The sequence below is a fragment of the Lynx canadensis genome, chromosome X, assembly GCF_007474595.2.
Source record: "Lynx canadensis isolate LIC74 chromosome X, mLynCan4.pri.v2, whole genome shotgun sequence".
Taxonomy (NCBI): Eukaryota; Metazoa; Chordata; class Mammalia; order Carnivora; family Felidae; genus Lynx; species Lynx canadensis.
In genome coordinates this window covers 96,385,012-96,402,941 of record NC_044321.2, presented here as the reverse complement: position 1 = coordinate 96,402,941, position 17,930 = coordinate 96,385,012, and the positions used below count along the sequence as shown (strand labels likewise).

General features: G+C 43.3%; 1 long non-coding RNA gene across 1 annotated transcript in view; it reads right to left on the bottom strand.

The window, feature by feature from the left end:
• Positions 1-16,273: 16,273 nt before the first annotated feature.
• Positions 16,274-17,930, bottom strand: part of LOC115507338 — a 30,229-nt gene continuing 28,572 nt past the window's right edge. The window contains exons 4-5 of the long non-coding RNA XR_003966612.1: positions 16,859-17,049; positions 16,274-16,733 (exon numbers count right to left, since the gene is read on the bottom strand). This is a non-coding gene — a long non-coding RNA (uncharacterized LOC115507338). The remainder of the gene's footprint in view (positions 16,734-16,858; positions 17,050-17,930) is intronic.

Here is a 17,930-nt window from a genome sequence, read left to right as displayed (position 1 = left end):
AAACCTTAGACTAGGGAATTTTATAGCATTTAATGCATATATTAAGAGGGAAAGTCTCAAGTCAATAATCTAAGCTCCCACCTCAAGAAACTACAAAAAAAGAAAAAAAGAATGAAATAAACCCAAAGCAAGCAGAAGAAAGGAAATGATAAAGAGGAAATACTAGGGGTGCCTGGGTGGCTCGTTGGTTAAGCGTCTGACTCTTGATTTCAGCTCAGGTCATGATCTCACAGTTTGTGAGACTGAGCCCCGTGTCCAGCTCTGAGCTGACAGCACGGAGCCTGCCTGGGATTCTCTCTCCCTCTCTCCCTCTCTCCCTCCCCTTCCCCCACACTCTTTGTCTCTCTCTCAAAGTAAATAAATAAATGTTTTTTTAAAGAGTAAAAACTAATAAAATTGAAATTAGGAAATGATAAAGAAGATAAATGAAAATAAAAGCGAATTATTTGAAAAAATCAATAAAATAAACATGACAAAGACTGATAAAGGAAGGTAAGACCTAAATTGCCAATACCAGAAATTAAAGAGAGACAGTAGAAATGTCTCAGACACTAAAAAGAATATAAGGGAATATTACAATAACTCTGTTTGAAATTTGAAAACTTAGATGTAATGGACTAATTTCTTGAAAACCACAAACTATGGGGACGCCTGGATGGCTCAGTCGTTTGGGCGTCCAACTTCAGCTCGGGTCATGATCTCGCGGTGCCGGAGTTTGAGCCCCATGTCGGGCTCTGTGCTGACAGCTCAGAGCCTGGAGCCTGCTTCGGATTCTGTGTCTCCCTCTCTCTCTGCCCCTCCCCCACTCATGCTCGCTCGCTCGCGCTCTCTCTCTCTCTCTCTCTCTCTCAAAAATAAACATTAAAAAATTTAAAAAAAAAAGAAAACCACAAACTATGAAAACTCATCCAACATGAAATAGATAACCTAAATATTCCTCTATTAAAGATACTGGAGTCATATTTTAAAAACCTTCCAAAAAAGAAATACATAGGCCCAGATTGCTTCAGCACGAAACATTTGAAGAAGAAATAACATCAATTCTACACAATGTCTATCAGAAAACAGAGAAGCAAACTTTTCCCAACGCATTTCATGAGGCCAGCATTACTCTGATACCAAAAGCAGATGAAAACGGTATAAGAAAAGAAAAATTACAGACCAGTATTTTTCATGAACGTAGGGGCAAAATCCCCCTCATGGGAGAAAAATATGTACTTAGGGATATTCAGACCTGGGTTAGAGTCCAGAGTCTGCCATTTATCAGCTACACCACCTTCACTAAGTAACGTCTGTGATCCTGTTTCTCATCTATAACTATAACTAACTCCATGGCTTTGTTGTAAAGATTCAATGAGATAACATAAAATGTTTAACATAATTCCTGAAACACAGTAGCATTCAGTATATGTTGGACAGAATTTCTATTACTATTACTATTATTATTGATATTCTTACATATGTAAAAAGTGAGGTCTATTTAAAGCAACTGAGAAGCGCCTGGGTGGCTCAGCTGGTTAAGCATCTTTGGCTCAGGTCATGATCTTTCAGCTCGGCTGGTGGGTTTGAGCCCCACATCAGGCTCTGTGCTGACAGCTCAGAGCCTGGAGCCTGCTTCAGATTCTGTGTCTCCCTCTCTCTCTGCCCCTCTCCCACTCGTGCTTTGTCTGTCTCAAAAATAAATACACATTAAAAAAAAAAAAAAACCTCTTGGTGACTCTTGCCACTCTGAACATCCAGCCTCATTCCCAGCCACTCTCCTCCCTGCTCTCTAACTGCAGCCACTTGACCTGTCAGGTCTTCAGTGGTGCCAAATTCCTGCCTGCTTTGTGGTATTTGCACATGCTCTGCCCTACGTCTGTAAAGCTCTACCCTGCCTCTTTGCCTAATTCTCATTTACTCCTCAGTCCCCAATTTAAGTGTCACTTCCCCAGGGAAGCCTGCCTTGATCCCCTACATTAGAAAACCATTTCTCCAGTATTTTTTTTAACATCCTCTTATTTTCCCTCATAGTATTTACTGATGTCTGGCTCCCCCACTCAAGTGTGAGCTCCATGAGACAAGGGTTTGTGTCCTTCGCTCACCTCCATTACCAGTGCCTGGCGTGGTGTAGTCCCTCAATGAAAATTTCAGTTGATGGCAGAAAAACAGTACAGTATGTTCTAGGAGTGAATTCCCCCCTAAGAAGCCTGGTAAGAGAAGTGACCGAGCTACTCCTCTACCTTCTCCCTCTGCCATCTCAGTGGTTTCGTCCAAATTCTCCATTCTTAGCCTAACATTGTCTTCACCCCACCTCCATCTTTAATTCTTAAACCACAAGTCTTCCCCCCCCTCAGCTAGCTATTGGTTTCCCCATTTTTATATAAACTGGATATAGAAAAATGTTTCCCTCTCTCCTGAATGTCACTGTAAGAACAATGCCAGTTCCGTGAAAAACGGTAGCAGACTTCCAGATTCAATATCAAGTTAATAACAAGAATAGCCACTGCTCAGTTCCAGTTGTCATGAGGAAATTCTGTCGTGCCAGATTCTGTTTTTTCAGGTCAGGAATCCATATTTTTGTATGAACCCTCCTATTTTTGAAATACTGGCAACTATTTTTTTAATGTGGACATGTGTGAGCTTAATGAAGCATATGTATGTGCCAGAGGTGTCTCATAAGCTACCACTCTGTGATCTCAGAATAGTAAATAATTTAACTGTAATGCAAATCAGAATGAAAACAGTGGTAAAACGGGAGTAAAAACAGCATGCCATTGGAACACATGGAATGGAACAATCACAAAATGCACATTGTCATATTAACGGATACATGTAACAAAAAACAAGCCAGGTGACCTATTTGTATAAGAGCATAGCCAAGGCAGGGTTCCCATGCCCCAACCTTTGTTTGGACTCTTGAGTCACACAGCTTATCCAGTTATAGTCCATGACATGTTCTCTTGCCTATCTTTGCCTCCTCGATCTTGGCAACGAAGACAGCAAGTGAGGGAGGAAAGATCAAAACAAAGAAAATAAGCTTAGAAAGGAGCATCGTGTTCCTTCAGAAAAGCACTACAGCAAACGAGTTCAAGAAAAATGATTCTTAGGCATTTGCATTCATTAGTAGTTCATTCCTAGGTACACCTGTCGAGGTGAGCCATTTTGACTATAATTTCCAATACTCTACTTTAAGATCCTCATGTTAGTCCCTTGCCTTATCTCGTCTCCTAATTAACCAGAACATTTGAACCTGTGTTTGCCACTTAATCCTACCTAATGTCAATATTCTAATTTTCCTCTAGTAAAAATACTCCTAAATGCTATTTTAACTGCTCCCTCAAAGCTTATTTGGACTATTATAACTGAATTTATTTTTCCAACCATTGTTCATCCTTTCCATTTCCCTAATTTGTGACCCTTTCACAAATACCTCTGTGTAGCTCCCTAATTCATGGACCCTTTTATTATTTACCTCAGGTAATCAGTTTCCCGGAATATAGCCACAGTCCACAAACCTAATATTCATAGCCCTCTTGGGACTACCTGGAATCTGATATGAGCATCTCTGCTGGCAAGTTATATAAAGAGGTTTGAGGACAGGGGTGCCTGGGTGGTTCAGTCAGTTAAACGTCTGACTCTTGGTTTCAGCTCAGGTCATGATCTCAGTTTCATGAGTTCTAGCCCTGTGCTGGCAGTGCGGAGCCTGCTTAGGATTCTCTCTCCCCCTTGCTCTCTGCCCCTCCCCCACTCACGCTGTCTCTTTCTCTCTCAAAATAAATAAGCTGAAAAAAAAAACAGGTTTGAGGACACATGGGACATAAAGAGTCAGGTGCAAGGATGTTCACTGAAGCATTGTTCATAACAGAAAAAGACTAAATAAATTCCAGACAGTTAAATGTAGCAGGACACAACCATACTCTGCACTACTATGAATGTTTCACGTATGAATGGACAGTTTGTCTCAGGTTGCATTTGCCAGAATGGAGCCTGAGACAAGGATTCTTGTGCACATGATTTACTGGGGAGGTGCTCTCAGCAAAAGGGTAGTCCAGCAGGATGGGACCAGGGTGAAAAGCTAGGCAAGAATTTGGTCTTAGCTAGAGACTAGCCTCAGTCTGATCCCATGGAGATCCTCTGGAGTATAAACTGCTCCAGAGTATTTCCCCCCAAACCCCAACTTGAGGAAACCCTTTGTACCCCCTTGTCCATCGGTCAAACAGTTCTCAAAATGTTTGAGTTCCTTTCTCCAGTGCACAGTTGCCCAAGTGAATGGCCCTGAGTCCTCCTGGAAAAGGACTGGAGGAATCACTACTATACATACTTGAAGCACTACTGCACGTCCTTCCTCCTGGGGACTTGGACTCCATTCAATCCACGGGTTCCACATCTGCAAACTGACTTATGTCCAGCAACTCAGCAAGAGGTCATGACTTGGTATTGGAGCAACTATCTTCAGCCTCCGGACCAAACCTGGATTGCTTTTGATTTTGCAGATTGAGCAGTGTCCCTGTCATCTGCCCATCTGTTTTGCCCTTGGGGATGCTATATTAACCTCTATAACTCCCGCTAACTCAGGCCCCCTTGGCTGCCACTCGGACCTAGCTCCTTAGTATGACTCTCGCATCAACCTAGCTTCTGGCAGGGGAGCAGAGCCACCTGGCGTCAGTTACTTCAGTCTCCCCATCATCCCCATTGCTAGTTCTGAGCTCAGCTCCGTGACTGCTTTTCCTACGGTCCACCCCGGCCACCATGCAGCCTGCAGACGAACTTCTCAGTCATGCTGGTGTCCTTCTGACCAGCACGTACCTCGTGGCCTTGGTGAACAGCGTGTTTCCCTGAGCCCTTCTGTGCAACACTATCCTCCAGGAGCTCTTCTGGCCTCACATAACATCCATCCACCCAGCAGGCTCCACTCGGAGCCTTCTAATCCACTGTCTGTAATGACAATTCAGGTATTTCTACCCAACTCAGCCAACATGTCTTCCATGCTTCTGAGCTCCATCCTAGCAGCATGTCTGCACTGTCTTTCAGGGCCTTTGCCAGGGTGTGAGATCCTATATCCCAGGAGAGTACTCCTATATTTACAAAGATCTTCTATGCAAATTTGTGTTCTACCACTCCTGATTAAGCAAATTCCTTGCCCATATCTACCATCCCAGCTGCTGCTGTTACATTTTGACTCCATGCTGCAATTTTTACAGGGTATTGTTCGTGTCCTATCTTAGCAGGCACAGAACATCCCCAACTGGGTGACACTGGGCTTTAACCCTAGTTATTGGCCTACCATCTGGGAGGAGTAGGACAGGGGACAGGCACATGCTGTCTTCCAAGGGAGAGGCCTCTGTACTGTGTTCAAACAAACAGGGTGTGCTAGCTCTTAACAGAGAGGAGTGGGCCACTTCTGCAGGCCCAGAGCATTCAGAGAAATATAGGAATTCAAGGTTTCCAAGCCCTAAAAGTTCCTCTCTCATTATGTCAGAGTCCCATTCTTTCCCAACCAGAGCCCTCACCTTGGCATAGTAGACCTGCCTTACGTGGGATTTTAACCACCCTCGGAGACGGACTACTCTTAGGATTAAAGTTCCGGGCCCAGTCATTCACTTTCTCTATCACCCTGCAGGAGGTGAGCCTCTGTGTATGCTGCCAAAGAGGTTCTGTGGCTTTCACACTTAACTTTAAATTGCCAGCTAATCACTTTCAGCTTTTTGTTATCTTTTGCCAGAGTGTCAATCAAACTTAGGAGCAGTCACCAAATCCCATTCTTTTAAAGATTACTATTCTCCCTGAGGTGCCTGGGTGGCTCAGTAGGTTGAGCATCCAACTTCGACTCAGGTCGTGATCTCGCTTTTCCTGAGTGCAAGCCCTGCATTGGGTTCACTGCTGTCAGCCTGTCAGTGCAGAGCCCACTTTAGATCCTCTGTCTCCCTCTCTCTCTGCCCCTCCCCCACTTGCACTCTCTCTCTCTCTCTCTCTCTCTCTCTCTCTCTCTCAAAAAATAAACAACAACAAAAGATTACTATTCTCCCCATATTTCTCAAATATCTGATATATCTCAATTTATTTATTTATTATTATATCTCAATTTATTTATTCCTTCCCACCAGTGAAAGTTTTAACTGCACTGCTACGTTGTGTCTGGGACTATCCATGCTCCACATACTACCAGTACAGGGTCCTCGATACCAGCCAGGTAGTGAGTGGGCCAGGCCCAAAATTCCATCAAAACACCCTCTTCCACAGACCACTCCTGGCACCAACTGTCACAGGGTCTGGCTTCTCCAGGAAACAGACCTTGAGATGAAGACTAGTGCACAGGACGTTTACTAGGGAGTGCCTTTGGGATCATCACCTCTGGAAAAGAGGTGGCCAAAACAGCACTAGGCAGAGGGAGAAAAAAGTGAAGCTATGATATGGTTCCCATGAAGGCCCCTGCCAACCCCACGGTAGGCTCTATAACTAGAATGTCTGGTTGTCCCACACTGGGCTAAAAGGGCTGGGCATTTATACCCCTGAACTTATTAGTCATTGGATGTGGCCTTCCCTTAGAAGGAGGCACGATCTTAGACAAAGCAGTTTTCTTTAGCTGAGGCAATCCATAAAGAAGGTGGACTCCCAAGGGATGTCCAGATGCACTCCCAGCAGTTGGAGGAATAAGGTCTTCATTGCTGAAAGGAGACCTGGGTGGCACATTACAACATTTGTCACATGCACTGATGGCCATACCATGTGAATATAAACTTTCTGATCTGCCTGCCTATGGGAATGGAAAATAACACCTTCACTAGATCGGTAGCCACAAACACATGGCTGTGTGAAGATATCACATCTGACAGAGCAGTAGGTACTACTTAGTAAAGTCTGTGGTACTTCATATTGTCACCTGCCATGATTCATCTGTTTTTTTTTTTTTTCAGGGCCACAGTAGTGAATTTAACAGGTATCTGATGGGGGTATGCACTGTGTAAGTCTTTGAAAGCACTAAATTCTGCAATTCTTCCTGGGATGCAATATGGTTTTTAGCTTCTATTTACTTTACTTATTATCTTGGGAGGTGGGAGTGAGGAGTTTCTGGGGCTTCTATTTGGCCTTTTCTACTACAATAGCTCTTACCCTACTGGCCAAAAAACCAGTGTGAGGGTTCTGCCAACTGCTAAGTTTTTCCAATCAAATTATACAGCCTGGAACTTCTATCAAGCGGTCAGGCAGTCCCTAAACAGCAGTGCACTGGCAGCAGCTAGGCTGGCTTAAGACACTTCCATAGATTCGGCCAACAAGAAGACAATGAGTCCAAATGCATACAGTCAGTGTCTTCCTTATATAGCCCCAAAAGCAAGGTCATCATTGTGCCAGCGCTCCACATCCCAATTCCCACAGTATGACATTGAAATGGAGGGGCCAGATGACAGATGATGTGAATGGTGGGTCATTCTGTTGTGCAGGACCCACCTCAAAACTAACAGCCAGGCAGGTTATACTGCAGCTATCCTTAAGGGGACTGTGTATGTGAAAGAAAGCTCTATGCCTCACCAGAACCAGGGAGGCAGATGGGAGGCCAGCCACCATGTAGCAGCCTCCCAGAAGATAGGGAGGTAGATGATGGTCCTGTAACAGCTCCTCACAATTGCCTATCTTGCCGTGTTCCAGAGAGGATCACAGGGCATTCCTCTACGACATGAGTCAGACTGTGGTTGAGCCTGGGCTATGTGGCCTATGTGGAGATGTTCAAGGTCACCAGAACACCAGGACAGAACCATTCCCTTACACCCACAACTAGAATGAAAGTTCCATGAGACCAAAGTCTGTACCTGGCTTGTTCACTGCTACATCTCCAGGACCTAGAATAGCGCCTGACACATAGTGGATGTTCAGTAAATACTTAATGAGTGAACAACTTATGAGTGAATGAATGAACAGGGGTTTATAAAGTCTGCTCTTCTGGAGAAGGAGGTGTCTGCCATCCTTCTTGCTGCTTCAAAGTGAGATCCATGTCCTTTTCTTTCCTGGTTCTTCTTTAATGATTTACCTCTGCCAGTGCTATTCAATTTGCTTACACTACTAAAAGCAGACCCAACAAATTACATTTCTGAGCTGTTCCTTTACTCCTCTTCCCTCTTCCTCATTGAACAGTCTTGATGCCAGAACCAGTCTCTGAAAAAATTGGATTGACTTTGTTAGAATGACCTTTCTACTAGAGCACTGTGGTTCTCAACCATGGCTGCACCTCGGAAGTAGCTTTAAAAAAAAAAAAGCAAAAAAACTGTTTCCTGGGCTCCACCTCCAGAGAGAGACTGATTTAATTACTCCGTTCTAGGGCCAAGACATGAGTAACTTCTTTTAACTCCCTAAATGATGTGAAATGTACAACCAGGGCTAAGAACCACTGCCTTAAGCGGAGTGTAGGCTTGTAACCTACACCAAGTCTGCTCTTCAGACCTTAAATATGTTTAACAGTAACAAAAGATTTCATTCTATAAGAGAGAGAGAACAATTAAATGCAAATGGCCCCAGGAGAGGAATTCAACTGACCTAAAGATAGTGGCATTTGAGCACTGGCTTCTAAAATCAAATGACCTGGGTCAGATTACAACGCTACCACTTATCAGCCAGGTGATCCTGAACTAACTTCTCTAACATGCAAAAGTACTTATCAGTATGCTTGGCATGTAACAGGTCCTCAACGTATGTTTATTAACTCTGAAGATAAATCTCTGAGCTCCATCTGTAAATTGAGGGTAATATCTGCCTGCCTATCTCCTAGAGTTGCCATGAGACCGAAAATAGGTAATGGCCTTACAGGCACTTAAATATTTAGGTGCTGTACAAACAGAAAGTACAAACATTCTTCTTTTATGAAAATGTTAAACATACATCACTTTCTAAAAACTCTTCAAGGGGCGCCTGGGTGGCGCAGTCGGTTAAGCGTCCGACTTCAGCCAGGTCACGATCTCGCGGTCCGTGAGTTCGAGCCCCGCGTCAGGCTCTGGGCTGATGGCTCAGAGCCTGGAGCCTGTTTCCGATTCTGTGTCTCCCTCTCTCTCTGCCCCTCCCCCGTTCATGCTCTGTTTCTCTCTGTCCCAAAAATAAATAAACGTTGAAAAAAAAATTAAAAAAAAAACTCTTCTAAGAATCTTCATGCCTGTGGTTTTGCAGAGTCTTACAACAGCCCTGAAAGTAAATTGGACAGTAAATTAACTGGTAAGAAAACTGAGACAAGAGGGGCATCCAGGTGGCTCAGTCGGTTAAGCATCTGACTCTTGATTTTGGCTCAGGTTGTGATCTCATGGTTCGTAAGATCAAGCTCTGTGTCAGGCTCTGCGCTGGGCAATGGTACCTGCTTGGGATTCTCTCTATACCTCTCTCTCTGCCCCTCCCTCACTTGTGCTTTCTGTCTCTCTCTTGAAAAATAAACATTTAAGAGAAGAAAAGATTCTCTCTCTCCCTCTCCCTTTGCCTCTCGCTCTTGCTCTCTCTCAAAAAAAAAGGGGGGGGGGGTTGAAAAAAGAAAAGAAAACTGAGACAAAGAGGTTGTGTGATCCACACAAGGCTGCTCAACAAAACAAAGGCTGGATCTTAAGCCCATTAACTCAAAGGCAGAGATTCTTTTCCCCAGATGACTCTCACAAAAGGTCCATTAATAGATCCCCCGAAATGAGTAGCTTGGTCATCTGATCAGAGCTCTGTTGGGTGTGTTGTGACAATTTCTTTTACTTGTCCCTTTCAAAGAAGGAATTGTACCTGAGGAAATCCAATCAATATTCCCCAGTCCTTAGGTACATGGTTAGTTTGGTTTTTAGTTTCCCTCGATCTGTTTTCTCTTATAAAATATCAGCAACCATGCCGTTGGTACATTAATCAAAAGAAAAAGAAACCTCTCCCACTCACCACCATCTCGTTTGTTTATTACCATGTGCCACTTTTCTAATTTCAACATGAAAAACAGTGAAAATGGCAACACTAAAGACTGATAGCCACAAGATGGCAGAATTTACCATTTCATTTTTTCCTTGCTTACATCATTTATTCATTCATTCATTCAACAATTATTGAGTGTCTACCATGTGTATAGCACCATTCTAGGGATCAAAAGGATTATAAAAGAGGCACACTATGTGATATGGTTCTTGATAAGCTTGATAAGCTTGGGGTGAGGGCAGTCTATAAAGAAGAAAAAACACACATAAGAATATTTATAAGAATGGGGCACCTGGGGGGCTCAGCTGTTTAAGCATCTGACTCTTGATTTTGGCTCAGATCATGATCTCACAGTTCATGGGTTTGAGCCCCGTGTTTGGCTCCACACTGAAAGCACGGAGCCTGCTTGGGATCCTCTCTCCCCACCTCTCTCTGCCCCTCCCCTGCTCGCGAGCTCTGTCTCTCTGTGTCTCTCAAAATAAATAAGTTAACTTTTCTTAAAAAAAGAAAATACACATTAATTTGTGATTAAAGGTCAAATGAGTGATCTAGGCTGCTGTATGACTTTACAATGAGCCAGAAAGTCTGCATGGAGGGGATAAGAACTGAGCTGGGGCTTGAAGGATAGGTTGAAAAGAAAAAACAGATCCCAAGCAAAGGGACCATTGTGGATCATGCTACTAAGATAAAAATTAGCAAAACATGTGTCCAGGTCAGTGATGAGACTAACCTGGTTATAACAAACAGACATTGAGTAAACAAGATGGAAATAAATTAGATCTCCATTGATTTTGCTGGAATGATGCCCACCAGAAAAGATAAAGTTATCTATTGAGTCTGCCAATAACTGTAGCCTTTGGGCAGGCAGTTTGGTCTAGCCTCAGTTTGATCGTTTGTAAAATGCACAGGTTGGACAAGATGACTTCTAATAGTCTTTCCAAATCTTATAAAAGAAAGAAAAAGACAGGGAGGCAGGCAGGGTTGTGAGAAGGGAGAGAGGAAGGAAAAGAAGAAAGAAGAATGGAGGAAATGGAGGAGGAAAAAGAAAGCTGATTCTAAGTTCTTTAGCAATTGCTGTATGGCTTTGAAGTATTTCAGTTGCAAACAAGAACAGTGCCAATATTACTGGTTAGGGCTTGGGCTCTCCTATTAGGTAGACTTGGTCCAAGTCTTAGATTAGTCACATACTGCTTAACGGTAGACATGTTAGCTTAGACTCTATAAGCTTCAGTCATTCATTCACGAAATATATATGTAACACCTTATGATATGTTAAGCCTTATGCTAGTTACTGGGAACGGGATGATAAACAAGACAGACAAGATCCCTTCTCCAGAGCTTACAGTTTTGTAGGTGAGACAGTCCAAAAATAAGCACACAAAAAACTAGATAGATGTATAATTAATAACTGTAAAAGTACAGAGTGTTGTGAGAGGCAGATAGCCTCAAAGCCTAACCCAGTCGGATAGGTCAGGGGTTTCCCCAAGGAAAGATGAGCCAAGCAAAAAGGAAAAAAGCATTTCAGATCAAGTGAACAGCATATGAAAAGGCTTTAAGACTAGGAGGAACTTGGCATAGCAAATAACTAAAAGGCAACTGTAGCTAGAGCACAGAGAACTAGGTGGATGATGGCAGAGAGACCAGGATATGTAAGTCAACACACTGTAGCTTATATAATGTCCTGAGGGTCGTATGAAGCCTGTAGACTTTATGCTAAAGCCACGAGAAGTCTGTTTCCTTCTTTGTAAAAGAGGGGATAGTAACACATCCTTCAGAGGGTAGTTGTGAAGATTAAAGGGCATCACTGTCCTCTGCCATCCAATACCTCCATTTTTCAAACATTTATTTATTTTAAGAGAGAGAGCACACACCCAAGGGAGGAACAGAGAGAGAGGGAGACAGGGAATCCCAAGCAGGCTCCACACTGTCAGCACAGAGCCTGACATGGGGCTCAATCCCACAAATTGTGAGATAATGACTTGAGCCAAAATCAAGAGTCATGATGCTTAACCAACTGAGCCACCCAGGTGCCCCTGGCATCTCCTTACTAAATCTATCACCAAGTTCTATCAGCACCACCTCCAAGAAATTTGTCACCTCCAAAATATGTTTCCATCTCCACTGCCACCACCCTGGTCTAAGTCACCATCTCTAGCCTAGACTATGGCTAATTGGTCCCCTGACTTCCACTTTCGCTACCCTCCAATCCACTATCCCTGCAGCAACTCAGGTGATCTTACTAAAATGTAAATCTGATCATGGCACACCTTTGCTTAAAACCTTCCAGTGACTTCTCAGTGCTCTTAGCACTAAGACCAAATCCTTAAGACATGTGCTAATGCCGTTCCCTTCCCTGAGATGTGCATTTCAGCTGCAGACTCCCACTCCCTGTTCACCTACTTCATTCCAACTCATCCTTACTTCTCTTCTTCAGGGAAGCCTTCCCTGATCCCAACCCACCATCTATTCCAGGTTCTTTTGTTATTTGCCCCCTGAGAACCATGTTCTCTCCCTTCTGATCTCTTATCTCTGTAATTACATAGTCATCAGAGCGATCGTTTAATGCCTGTTTCTGCCACTAAATTATAAGCACAAGAAAGCAAAAAACATGTATTTTTTGCTTACTTCTGTATCCCCAGAACCTTGCCCAATCTTTGACATGTAGAAAGCACTCAATGAATATTTGCTACAAATAAAAACTAATACTAACAATAATTGTTATTTATTATTTGCTTATATTAGATAATATTATAAATGTGCTATTTCAGGGGCATCTGGGTGGCTTAGTCAGTTAAGCATCCAACTCTTATTTCAGCTCAGGTCATGATCTCACAGTTTGTGGGTTCGAGTCCCACGTAGGGCTCTATGCTGACATTGTGGAGCCTGCTTGGGATTCCCTCTCTCCCTCTCTCTCTCTGCCCAATCCCCACTCACACACTCGTGTGCACTTTCTCTCTCTCAAAAATAAACATAAAAGAATAAAAATAAATAAACGTGCTATTTCATTGATAGTTATCCCTACAGGAATCAGCAAGAGGGTAGCACAGACTACATTGTTAGTAAGTAAATACCCTACCACCTTTTTTCAGGGCCCCTATTTCTATATTTAAATCCATTATTACATTCTATCTCTAGCTACCACCAGGCATGGTTATGAGACTCTGAAGTCAGACTAGACCTAAATCCTCATTCTGCTACTATCTTTGTGACTTCAAACAAGTTGGCCTTTCTGGGATGGAGTTTGTTCTCAGATTCATGAGGCTTTAATGAGATCATGCATGTAAAGTGCTTAGTACAATGTCTGGAATATAACATGCACTCAATAATATACTGTTAATATCATACAGATTGTTTAAGCTGAACAAGTACCCATTAAAATGTACAGCAAAAGCGGACTATCAAAGGACCTATGATGGCATGCTACCTCAGCCTGCTAGGGGAAAAACTCCTTCGTGATACAGGTACATGACTGAATCTTCCTATAATCTCGAGAAATAAAGGGAACTGTGAAGGAAGCAAAAAAGGCTACAGATGGTTAAGTCAGAGGCCTCGAAGAATTAAAAGGTGTCGTTTACCTTATGTGCTAGTAAGTCATCTCGAATGCAAAAACAGTAGAGCAGGCCCCAAAGAGTTGGCTTTATCAATGGTAGCAAATCTCTGAGAAGACCAATATAAAATGTATACTTGATCTTATCTATTCTTCTTTGGACCTTTGTGTTCCTGATTTGCCAAAACTGACTACCTTGAGGAAACAACTGTCCATGTCCTTTGAGGAACTTAGCTAACAACCCATTTTCCTCCACTCAAATGTTATCTAATGTGCTTAAGCCATTGCTGCTCCTATGGATAGATACCTTTAAAAAAGGGATCCTAGGGGCACCTGGGTGGCTCAGTCAGTTAAGTGTCCAACTTCAGCTCAGGTCATGATCTCACAGTTCATGAGTTCGAGCCCAGAGCCTAGAGCCTGCTTCAGATTCTGTGTCTTCCTCTTTCTCTCTGCCCCTCCCCTGCTCATGCTCTTTCTCTCTCTCAAAAATAAACGCTAAATAATAATAATAATAAAGGGATCCTGGGGTAGGAAAAGCCTTCATGATCCAAAGGATTGAATCTCAAATGGTGGAATCTAAGAAAATAAGACATGTGATGCAGGAAATAGATTCAGGAAGAGCACATTGCCCTGTGTGCTTCAAATCAGGCAGTGGTTAGGAGCAGCTGTCTGGAATCAGATGGATGAGATTTCAAATCCAATTTCAAATCCTAGATCTGCAACATACAAACTGGGTAACCCAGGTAAGTTAATTAAACCCATGTCCTCAACTGTAAAATGGGGATAATAAGGATCTATCTTACAGGTTGTTAGAAAGATTAAATGAGATGACATAAAGTCATCCAAGAAGAGTCTGGTATAATTTGAGTGCTCACATATTTTTATTATTTAATCCCATCTGGTAACTGAATAGAGCCAGCCATGGTATTCTTTTCTACAACCATGGTGGGCTCTTCCTAGAGAGCCCTGGGGCCTGTGTGGATTCCCACCCTACTTGTATTCCAGGCACAGGGTGGGCAGAGCACCAATGATGGGAAGCCCAGACCTCTGGCCACTGGTCCCACTTGACCAGTAATAATCACATGGAGGACACAAAGGGGGAAACTTAGAAAGACAGATGAAACTCCTACCTCCCCCAATAAAAAATAAAAGCACAATTCAATATAACTATGCCCAGATTTCTGCTGGCAGAAGTTTGCACACTAATGTTTTACATAAAGGCCACCAGATCAATTAACATCCTGAGTGCTTAAAGGAGTGGGGTAGTGGGAAGTAGGTAATGGGCAAGAGTTTCACTCTCTCCCAACCCCCACAGCAACTATGTGAATGCCCCAGACACCACCTCCCTTCTCAGCAAACCTCAGATTTTCGGACCCCTTTAGTCTGTTCCCAGAAACCACAGGTGGTTTCTGCTTCTGTTGACCTTAAAAAACAAAGGAGCCAGTTATTTTTACCAGCAAAATGAATTTATTAGGAATAGCAGAGGAATTGCAATTCAGGACAAGCAAACTATGGCAAACCATAGGCAAACCCAGAGAACAGAGGAGAGGGTTCTGCTTTTACAGGGGAAGAGAGGAAGCTGGGAGGGGCTGTTTCACTGAGTTCTCACTGGCTGGGCTGTTGTTGAGCAAGGAGAAATTCTTCCTTCCTCAGGCTGGGGTACATATAGTAAGCTGCTTCCTGCAGGGAAATGTGAGACAGGCTTCTTACAGCAAGTGGTAACGTGTGAGAGGTCTCCCTTCAGGGCTTCCTGACTCCATTTTAAATGAGGTTTCCTTTACAGTAAAACCTTGGACTGCAAGTAACAGAAAAGCAAACATTTCTAATAAATTTTAACTTGATAAACAAGTGATGTCTTGCAATATGAGTAGTACAAGATGCTGAAAATCACATGATCACAACTGAGCCAATGGTTCTTCCCCCCCCCCCCCTCTCTCTCTCTCTCTCGCTGCAGGATTGTGGGTGATCACCTCTCATGCTCGGATGCTTGGTCTCAAGCCACGGTGTTTGGCAGAAATCAGTGATTTTTCAGAACGCTGGAAGGTGCCGATAACTGGCACTAGTGTATTTTTTGTCACTTCAAAGCACCTCTGGACAGTCCTTTCCTTCTCCATACAAGAAGAAGCATCGGAATGCTTTGCTTCATTCTAGGTCAGGCTGCCGGCAGACATAGCCCTTTCCTCTGCTGCCTTATTGCCAGTTACATTAAATACAGTATATGGCAAGAGTTCATTAATACTGTACTGTAGTCAACATCCATGCGAGCATATACAATGGCCCCCATGCAGAAAAAGGTTGAAAAGAAAGGCGGTAAGAAGGAGATGATTACGGTGGAAGTTAAGAAGGAATCATTGAGGGGTGCCTGGGTGGTTCCATCGGTTAAGTGTCCAATTTCAGCTCAGGTCATGATCTCACAGTTTGGTTTGTGAATTCAAGCCCTGCGTCGGGCTCTGTGCTGACAGCTCGGAGCCTGGAGCCTCCCTCGGATTCTGTGTTGCCCTCTCTCTCTGCCCCTCCCCTACCTATGCACTGTCTCTCTCAAAAAATAAACATTAAAAATTTTTTTTTTAAAAAGGAGAAACAGGGCACCTGGGTGGCTCAGTTGTGTAAGCGTCCGACTTCGGCTCAGGTCATGATCTCGCGGTCCGTGGGTTCGAGCCCTATGGCGGGGTCTGTGTTGACAGCTCAGAGCCTGGAGCCTGGAGCCTGTTTCGGATTCTGTGTCTCCCGCTCTCTCTGACCCTCCCCCATTCATGCTCTGTCTCTCTCTGTCTCAAAAATAAATAAACGTTAAAAAATTTTTTTTATTAAAAAAAAGAAGGAAATCACTGAGAAGTACAAACGAGGTATGCAAGTGGCCAAAATTGCAAGACTTCATAAGAAGTCTACGTTGACCATTTGCACAATATTAAAGAAGAAAGAAGAAACAATGGGACTAGATGCAGCAAAAGGAGTCACGGGAATATCAAAGAAATGGCACGTATTCTGAAAAATGTAGAAAAGTTGCTTCTGGTTTGGATAAATGAGAAGCAACTAGCAGGTGATACAGTGACCAAGAACTTTTATCTGCAAGAAGGCAAAGGCCTTGTACACCAACCTCATAAGTAAACTGCCAGGTACATCAACAGAAAATTAAGAAGTCTTCAAGGCAAGCAGGGGATGGTTTGATAACTTTAAGAGGAGAGGTGGCATCCATAGCATTGTGAGGCACGGACAGGCTGTGAGTTCGGACGCTAAGGCAGCTGAGGCATTTGCTACTGAGTTCCATAAGATCATGGTTTCCAAGTGTTACCTGCCGGAACAAGATTTTAACTGCAATGAGATGGGGCTTTTTTGGAAAGAGATGCCAAAGAGGACCTACATTAAAGAAGAAGAGAATGCAATGTCCGGTCACAAGTCCACAAAAGACCATCTCACCATCTTGCTTTGTGCTAACGCAAGTGGAGATTTCAAAGTCAAGCCCTCGCTTGTGTATCATTCCAAGAATCCATGAGCCTTCAAGAAATGCAAGGTGCAGAAGAGCCAGTTAAATGTTATGTGGAGGTCCAACAACAAGGCTTGGGTCACCTGGATCTTGTTCATTGAGTGGATCAACAAGGTCTTCAGTCCTGCAGTAAAGAAATACCTTTTAGGAAAGAATCTGCCCCTCAAAGCCTTGCTGGTTATGGATAATGCTCCTGCTCATACTCCAGGCTTTGAGGATGACTTACTGGAGGAATCTTAGTTCATTAAGGTCAGGTTCCTTCCTCCCAACACCACTCCAGTCCTCCAATCCATGGATCAGCCGGTCATTTTGAATTTTAAAAAGCTTTACACCAAAGCACTATTTCAGCAATGCTTCAAGGTGACTGAAGGAACAAATCTTACCCTCCAAGAGTTTTGGAAAAATCATTTCCACATCGTGAACTTCCTCAAGATCATCGATAAAGCCTGGGATGGGATCACCAAGAGAACCCTCATCTGCTTGGAGAAAACTGAGGCCTGATTGTGTTCTCAGACATGACTTAGAGAGGCCTGCTCATGAACAGGAGCCGCCAGTTGTCGATGAAATTATAACCCTGGGGAAGATCATGGGACTAGAGGTGAAAGAGGATAAGATTCAAGAGCTGGTGGAGGAACGTGGCCCGGAGCTAACCACCATCAAACTGATGAATCTGCATTGTGAGCAACAGCAAGAGGTTATAGAGGAGATCTCATCTGCAGAGGAGGAGAAAAAGGTGGAGGAATCCCTCACTCCAAAGGAGATTAGGGAGATGTGTAAAATGTGGGAAACAGTGCAAAATTTTTATAGAAAAGCACCACCCAAATAAGGCTGTAGCAGTGCAAGCGATGAAATCTGTTTAACGACACTGCAATGTCACATTTCCACAAAATCCTCAAAAGGAGGCAAAAGCAAGTGTCATTGGATAGGTTCCTTGTTAAAGTTGCACAAAAAGAAAAAGATTCCATTGAGCCAATAGATAGCAGTGATTTCGTTAGTGATAGTGAA